This window comes from Fukomys damarensis, unplaced genomic scaffold, assembly GCF_012274545.1.
Source record: "Fukomys damarensis isolate Sample0158 unplaced genomic scaffold, DMR_v1.0_HiC HiC_scaffold_31, whole genome shotgun sequence".
Taxonomy (NCBI): Eukaryota; Metazoa; Chordata; class Mammalia; order Rodentia; family Bathyergidae; genus Fukomys; species Fukomys damarensis.
Window position 1 is genome coordinate 4,132,234 of NW_022900943.1, and position 8,928 is coordinate 4,141,161.

At 48.1% G+C, this 8,928-nt stretch overlaps 1 long non-coding RNA gene across 1 annotated transcript in view; it reads left to right on the forward strand.

The window, feature by feature from the left end:
* Positions 1-8,336, forward strand: part of LOC104866755 — a 47,774-nt gene extending 39,438 nt beyond the window's left edge. Inside the window, exon 3 of the long non-coding RNA XR_781533.2 lies at positions 6,620-8,336. This is a non-coding gene — a long non-coding RNA (uncharacterized LOC104866755). The remainder of the gene's footprint in view (positions 1-6,619) is intronic.
* The last annotated feature ends 592 nt before the right edge of the window (positions 8,337-8,928 follow it).

Consider the following 8,928-nt stretch of genomic DNA (forward strand, 5'->3'; position numbering starts at 1 on the left):
ACTTCAACATACAAAGCTGGCCAAAGCAAGAACAATAACAAAAACCCTGGAGGAGAGGACCTGCGCAAATCCACCTGCAGTTTAAACTCATGTTTTGCAGGCTGCTTTGTCTCTGTCGTTCTGGCGCTGTCTTTGCTCCTAGCTCCCGTGGCTCTGTCTGCTGGGATGGCTCTGCCCCTTGGTTCTGTTCTACCCTTTGCTTTCAATCTGAACTCCATACACTGATCCTCATCTTACTCTGTTGTCTCTCCCTTGGAGATGATTTCTCATTCTCAACTTTCATTTCAGTATTTTGCTCAAACTGCTTCACAGCAGGTTAGCTCTACTTATTCTGAAAATTTTGTCAACGATCTTGGTTTAATTTTATTGTTTGAATTTTCACTCCCGTAATCTTTTCCTCTCACTGTCTCATGAATTTTATGTTTTTGTGAGTGATTTCATAATTTGTATTCGATTACTTGCTTTGCCACCTTTTTTCCATCCCCAATCCACAACTTAAAAGAAAAAGTCCTCTACTTTTCTGCGCATAACGGAGGAGTGAAGGCGTGGAGTAGGAGAAGCTCTTTCTTGCAAAGAGCCGGGTGCTCCAACATGCACTAGGAAAGGGGAAGAAAAGAAGATTGGAAAACGATAACTAAAACAAGCACTTCACAGTTGCCCACAGTATTGTAACAGATTACTTTCTTTACAGATTTAGCTAAGAACCTGCCTGACCTGAGTCCATTTATAGAAATATTTGGCCTTGCTTTTATTTTTGCTTTTTCAAAATAAATCCTCGAGTCCTCAGCTGGAGACAGTGAAGAAACCAGGGAGTTTGTATTTTTTTTTTTTAAATCCATATGAAGGTTTTCGCCAGGAGTTTTTCAAACACTGAAATAAATTTTTAATTTGGACTTTGATATCCAGACAAGCCCAGTTCATGTTCTCTTGGGTCTCCTTCCCAAAGACCAGACATCAAACAGAGCCTGCTCGCTGTCTTAGCAGAAGCAGCAGAAAGGCGCCACAGCAGCCACGGTCAACAGCAACCACTGCCCACTCTGCCCAGCTGCGCGGCAGCCCTGGGCACCTCGCCCTACAGACCAAGCTGCCACGCTGCGGGCCGGAAGGGAGGCTTCTCAGGAGAATGCGCGAGCGTGCAGACTACCCTGGCAAGAAATCCTGGGGACACCGCGCCCTCCTGGGGACCGCGTGGAGCGCTTCTGTAACGTGGATAGTGCCTTGCAGAGAAAGAGCCACACAAGTGCAATGTCATTTGCTTTATTATTGACTTCTTATGCTTTCCACTTCCAACTTTTTCTTTTACAGTTTGGATTGTAGAAGAAATAGATATATTTCTTACAGATGAGACCCCAGGGAGCCTTTGGTCTAACTCTTAGTTTAACTTCCTGAAATTTGACTGGCAAAACAGAGAACAGGAAGGAGGGGGGAGAAAAGAGAAGAAACTGATTTTCTGCGACAAGTAAAGAAGTGGCTCATTTCCTTTTCAGGGACCTAAACGGGAGACTTATAAGGAATTGAAACTTAATACCCGAGTCCCCCAGAAAAGTGACCACCCTGGGGCCGTTACTATCATTTCCTGTTAATTGTCACCTGAAATAACCAGTTGTGGAAATGGCACAGAGGCCTGCAGCAACGGAATGTCATTTGGGAATGTCTAGCACACTCATGTCCCATAAGCAAATGCAAATGATTTAGCAGCAGTACTGACAGAGAGTTCTTGGAAGAAAACATTCCAGTGCTCACCACTCCGAATCTCTTAATGTAATTGCCCCAAGAAAGGCTGGGGGAGTTGAATTTTGGCCACCCAAGATCTGGGATAATTCCCCTCAGTTACCTGTAAGAATAAACTGCAGTTTTGACCTAATTTACAACTCTTCCCTATGGCTGAGTGGGGACAAGTACTCTCTGCGTCCCGGAGAAGTCTAGACGTTAAAAGTGACCAGGGTAATTGTGAAGTCTTTCCAAGAACCTGCCGCCTCTGTCCTGTGGCACTGACTCTGAAGTGGTCCTCGCCAGCCCAGATGGTCACATCTGCTGCTGTGAAAATGACCACTTGGCTTTTCCACCAAATCAAGTGCCTGGTCAGATCTGCTGTGGTCTTCAAGTTGGTATCCCTTCAACACTCGTGGGCAAATTTAATTCCAATGCAGTAGTATTAAGAAGAGAGACCTTAGTGGTTAGCCACAAAGGCGCCCTGCTCATGAATTAGACTGGAGCCCTTACAAAAGGCTGGAGGGTGGGGCAGGACCCCTTCCTTCTGCACCCTCTACCATGTGAAGACAGCACAAGGCACCATCTTTTAAGGAGAGAGTAAGCCTTGCTTGACACCAATCCCACTTGGACCTTGATTTTGGAGTCCTCAGTCTTTGCAATTGTACAAAGTAAGATCCTAGTATTTGTAAGTTACCAGTCTAAGATATTTTGTTACAGCATTCTCCGTGGACTGAGAGAAAACCGTGCCCTCTGTGTATTCATCCCACTTTCTCCAGTCTTTCTCTTAGCTCCAGAACAATGAAGAAAGCTTAAAGCCTCTCTTACTCTGTTATAGGAACCAAGTTCCTCCATGCCCTTGACCATCCGAGAATGGCAGGCTGCGTGGGCTGTGCCGCATTCATTTCAGTTAGTTACCTTGTTCTCTTGGCCTTTTCAGCACTTTGGTTATGTCCGTGTATCAAACTCTGCCCCTTGCAGGCCAAGAATACCTGAGAAGAAGGATTTGGCACTTTCCATCTTTGTAATCTGCCATCTGCCAGAACACCCTTGGAAAGGAAGCAAGAGAGGATAAAGCATGACAAGCGAACATCCTGACTTGATGGTTCGGATACCTGGGTCTAGTTACAAATCAATAAAATGTCAAGAAACAGAACTTCAGGGGCTTCTTGGAAAGTCTTTATGCCCAAGTGGAATCTCTGATATAAAGCTCTGATAGCCTTTCTTCCTGCAAGATCTGCCAAGGTGGTGTCATCTCTTCTTCTGTTACTCGGAGCTTTTGCTCTGACCCTTGTTACCCTACATCAGGTAGCCTTCCCGGACAGATCGTGTGCCAAGCTGGGCCCAAAGGACAGACCCCACCTGTGCTCAAGGATCAGACGCCCACTCCCGGACTCCATCTGGTCTTTAAGCTGTGTGCCATTGACTGTGGCCCTTCCTCCTCTCCAGGCCAGAGGACCCTCTCGGCATATTTCGCTTGGTCTGACCTCAGGTCTCTACGTTTCTGTGCCTGCTATTTCAGAACCCAGTTAAAGTATTGTTTTAAGAAGCTTTCCTAAGGAACCACAGCCCCACTGCTCACTGGCACTCTGTGCGCTGTCCTTGCCTGGGTGCCCCATCTGTACCACATCCTCACCACCTCCTCCCCTCACCCATTCCTTTTGTCCATGTGTTTTCAGCCACCTCCTCCCAGGTGCTAGGCCCACACATACTAAGAGGCAGAGCTGAGACTCTAACTTAGGTCTCAGCAACCAACCGGAGACCCCAGATCTCGGTCACAACCCCCCAGTGCTCCCCTCTGAGGTGCATAGAGGGGCAGGGCCTCCTGGCTTCCGAATTTGCTTCCTATCTGTGACGAGAGAGGTGGCCTCATCCAGAAGAGCGAGAGTCTTGCCAGTGGGGTGCAGACGGCAGTGTTCTTCTGTCCAGTAGCTTCCATCTGCCATTCTAAGAATGGAACTGCCGTGCCAGCCCCAAAGGGTCCGATGTGGACCCTTCCGTCAGTGCCTCCTTCCCTCCCAGGTGAGTGTCAGCCCGAGGCAGGGCTGGCTGGCTGCAGAGACGGAATCTCTGGATGTGGGCCTGAGGCTTTGAGTTCACTCCTAGTGGGTGACCAACACAGGCTGGTTATTTGTTTTATGGTAATGATCTCCACCAGACTCCAAACTCAGAGCCACAGCCGGCACGCCACGCGGCAGGCTTTCCTCTGGGTGCAAGAGGATTTCCTTCGTTTGGTGGGATTCATTTGTTTTTAAACCAGCCTGTTTATTTTCTCTCCCTTTAATGTTATCCTTTTTTCAGACTCATGAGGAGGATACATAATGTACAGCCGAATCTGCAATCTCTTATTTTGTCAGCTGGTTGTGTTGATTAAAACTTCAATAAAGATCCTGTGATAAAACAGAGCTGTGTTCAAAGGATCTTGTTATGTTTTTAAAAGTCTGAGCTTGGCAGAAAAGATGTAGAGTATAGGTTTGCTACCTTGATATTTTCCCCATTTCCCAGGTTAAAGAGGGGGAAGGCGGCAGAAGGAACCTAGTAGTTTCTAGTACCTGCGGGACAGAGGCACATGTCGAACCAAGTCCCGAGTAATGAACAAGGCCCGACTGAAATGACAGGGAGATTGTGTCTCAAACTGGTGCCATGTGTGTGACCCAGGGACCCGGTCTTCCCGGAGTCTCGATGGACAGCTGCTCGGCAGAAGGCCGACTTAACACAGAGGGAGAGAAGGGGCTGCAGGAATTCCAAAGCCTCTGCTGCAGCCAACCACCAAGACAATCGTTTCAGCAAGGTCCCAGTGCACTGCCAGGAGCACAGTGCTGCAAAGACAGAGGTCACTCAGAGATCCCGAGAGGGGGGTGTCGGCGGTGCCACCCCCCTTCTCCCCAGACAGCTCCTTCCTGGCAGCCACCAGCCTCTCAACTTATTCTGAAAGAAGCCAAGAAAGGACTGTGTGTGAAAATCAGGCTAGCCAAAGTCGCTGACTTTATGCAAAGCAGGCAAGTGCAGTCAAAACACTTAGAGCAATCAATTCGAGTTGTTGGGTAAAGTTTTTTCCGTGTCCCATACATTATTGAGCAGTTAATTTCATCTCTGTGCCTGCAAGACACTCAGCTCTCAGATGACAGCTTTATCCATTAAGGAGCGTGGTGACAGCTCTGCAGCGAGAGCCCTCCAGCCTGGCCTGCCGGGAGGCGCGGCTGCATCGCTGTGGAGAAACCTGGGAGCATCAACGTCTTAATCAATATGCGAGAGTCAATTACCGGGGAGGCGCAGGCTAAGCAGGAGCCCATGATGAGGCTCGCGTGCAAATGGGCTTGATGAATACGCACCGCGTCGCACACGGCCCATGGCACCAGCCCACCTGTAACCGCCTCCCTGTCTCTCTGGTGCTGCCCAGTGAGTGTGCCAGAAATTGTGGAATGGGGTGAGGGGGCAGTCATGGCCAAAGCTGCTGTCGGACACGCGTGCAGGGCCGGCCGGGCACCTCCTCCTGGATAGCCACCCGCCCGCTAGCTGAGAAGGGTCCCTAGAGCCCTGACCCATGCCTTGCCTCTCTGCAACCTACACTCATTCTATCATTTCTTATTGTTTTTCTTTTTTAGTGCCTATTTATGCTAGAGAATGGTGGGATTTGTCTTGGGAAGTTAGTGTACGCGAGCACTGAACACACCTTGCTCATTTTCAACCCCATTATCCCGCTTCTTGTCTTCAAAAGTCTACCTCCCGGTTTTCTGTCATCTCTCCTTCCTCCCTCCCTTCCTACCTTCTCTCCTTCCTTCCTCCTTCCTTCATTCCTTCTTTCCTTTCTTTCTGCTCTAGTTCTCTCATATAAGAGAAAACCTGTGGTATTTAACTTTCCGAGTGTGGCCTATCTCACCTACTATGCGTTATAAGTTAGATATAAAAGTCCCCCAAAGTCTAACGTTGTCGGGAGGTGACTGGATCCTGGGGAGCTGTGTGCATCAGGAGATTTAGCACTGGTGAGCTCAGGAGCTGAATGCGCTGTGAGAAGGTGGGGCCTGGTTGGAGGTGTGGCCTGGAAGCGTGCATTCTTGTGTCAGTGCGCTCTCGCGCTCTCTCTCTCTCTCTCTCTCTCTCCCCTCCCCCTCCTCTCTTTCTCTCGCTCGCTCTCACTCTCGCTCTCTCCCTCTCCCCTTCCTGGCTGCCATTGGATGAGCAGCCTTCCTCTGCAAGGCCCCTCCACCAAGCCTTTCTGCCTTGGAGCCAGCCCACTTCAGACTGAACCCACTGAAGCTGTGAGCCAAATAAACCTCCCCTCCTTCAGTCTGTGGCTGTTGATGTTTTTATCCTAGCAACAGCAAAGCAACTGATACGACATGGTAGCTTCTGGTGCCATCCATTTTCCTGCACTTGGTACGACTTCACTCTTCTCTCCGGCTCCATCGTACTCTATTGTGTACATGTGCTGCCGCACTTTCTTCTTAACTGGCATCTAAGTTCATGTGCCGCTTTTGTTTCTATCTTTCATTAGATATCAGTGAGATTATGTCACATGTGTCCTCAGAAATCATCAGTGTCACCTAGGTAACAAGACCCACCTCCACTGAACACTTTTAAGGCCTCTCATGGTCTGGACCCCATCTGAGCTTCATGATATCACTCAAACTTGCTTCTTTAAACACTGATGTGTTTTTACTCCTTCAAGTGAGGCTTTCTCTTCTTCACTCACTTCATCCTCTAAGGCCAGTGAAGTCTCTGATTTCCTGGTCCAAAGTTGATGACTTCACCATTACTGGTTTGAGATATATGTTTGGATTGAAGTTAGATGTTTATATATTTGTTTTTACTCATGAGATTATCTGTTCCATGATAACAGGCCTTAGGAGGTTGTTTGTGACATTATTGTTATTGTTTGTCACATGTCCCTAAATCCTTTCTTTTGTAGATGCTGCCGTTATAGTCCAGGGTGCATGGTCCCTCTGTCCTGCAGTTCCTGCCCCTTCTCACGCCTCCTTCTTCCTGCACCAACCTTGTTGCAAAATTCAGCCCCTATTGGACGTCCTGAAAAAGAATCTGTGAGCACAAGTACTCTGGTGAGTGGTATAGACTTCACTTCAGATTTAGGAAGGGGTCTACACATGCTAGCAGTCGGCAACAACCTAACTCTCCATGGATATTTCTTGTCTTCTTTGTCATTTGTGCAACTCAAAAACTCAGATGGACAATTTGGTGAGACGTGGCGTTCATGTACACAGGGAGAGTGAAATTCCAGCTCAGGAGTGACTGCCTCAGTCCGTGTACTGTGGAAGCTGGACCAGGTGCAGGTGGGGAGGGGAAGGTTAGGGTATGGGGAACCTAATGTCTTATACATCCACTTTCTAGAAAGCCTTTTCATGAGGGATAATCTACTCTTTGCAGCAGCCCTATGAAATTCACATCTTTAGCACCATTTCGTAAGCATGGAAACAGCACCCAGAAAGAACAGGGAAAAAATTGGGAGCAGCTGAATCACATGACTTGCAAATTGGAAGCCAGAATTCCAACTGGGATCTGACGGGCATGGGTTGAATGGAGGAAGAATCATTTCCTTTGGGTGCTGAGCACTGAGCATGTCCCTGGGAGGATCAGTTTCCCTTGGGCGTGGGCATGAGGTCCTATTGATGATGACAGCGCTGAGCTGCCATCTCCTCCGCTGACCACAAGCCCTTTGAGGTTAGGGAAAAGCCATTCCTCACACAGCAGCAACAGCAATGGACTCTACCATTTCTTGGACCGCCAGCTCTGTGCTGATAGCTTCCGTGAATTACTGCACTCATCCCTCCAGTCAGCACACAGTCCTGGCCCCGGAGAGGGAATAGGCACAGAAATTAAACAACCTGCCCACGCGGAAGCCCAGCTGGGGTGGCTCGTCCAGGTGGGATGAGCGTGAGACGGAGCATGTAGGAATGCTGTTCTTCATGCCCCGGGTCCTGCCTGCATAGCCTCAGTCACTACAGCAGCATCTATCCAGTACCTTCTCTCTACTAACTGCAGAGCAACTCGGACAAAGACATCCGATGCCCTGGAAGTAACCGACACCCGGGGCTGATGACTTCAGGAGATATTTCTCAGGAAGAACGGATCAGACTCTGCCTGATTGCCAGGGATCAGAGAGGTTGTGTGTGTGGACTCTGGAGAAGGACACACCAAGTTCTGAATTGAAAGCCACCTTCATAGTCCCACGTTCCAACATTGCCCAATTTGCTGGGAATAATGACAATATATCCGTGATAGGATTTTGACAAGAACTCCATGAGACTTTGAACCAGGAAGAAGGAAAGCACATGGCCCAAAGGCAGAATCCAATTAAAGGCATCTATTATGATTAATAAATAGCAAGCATTTTTAGTAACAGAAAAAATGTGAGAATGAGAATTGTTCAAGGATTTCACGTGTGGGTATTTGGGTCACTGGGGACAATTCGTACAGCATGGCGTTCTGGAAGAGAAGGAGTTTGTGGGTGGTGCGTTTGCTTTGTGGTGGGGCCGTTGTATTTAAACAGGCAGAGCTGGGCACACAGGACTGAAACCCTAAGGAGGGGTCAGCGTGTGGCATAGAGAGTAGCATAGAAATCATGGCTGAGACTGTGAGAATAAACAAGGAACTCTAGAAAGAGAATAGAAAGGAAGGACAGAGAGCAAGGGGCTGCCTTGGGCGGCTGCCTTGTTTTGGGAGCAGAGAAGGAAAAGTCAAAGTAAATATCCTGGTTGTCACATGGAGACGATGGGTTCTCGGGTGGCCTTAGCCAGCTGAGTAGCACATCCAACGTGGGCCACCAAAAGCCCGCTGTGCGGGCTAAATCTTAAGTGGTACTCACAGGAGATGTGCAAAGTTCCCGTGGCAACTTACTGAAAATCCCCACTCCAGTTATTTTCCACTCCTGCTGAGACATCCCTGTGTCCCTCAGGTTATGATGTAAATATTTTATGAAGTGCAGAGGGTTGTGATATCTTAAGACTTCAACTAAAAACTCATTTTTCTGAAAGTTAAAGGATGTGTTTTCCCCTTGCAAAAATATGAAACTCTACATCGGGCAAAGCAATGCAAGGGTCACATTGCAATATCTCATGTAACACTTTCCAGGGTAGTATAATTCCGTTCTCTGAGATGTTTATTGGGTCTACCTTCCATGTTTAACAATGAATAAGGACAGTGTCCAGAAAATAGTACATGGTGGATAAATGTGCTCTCTTCTCTTATGCAACAAAGGCCAAA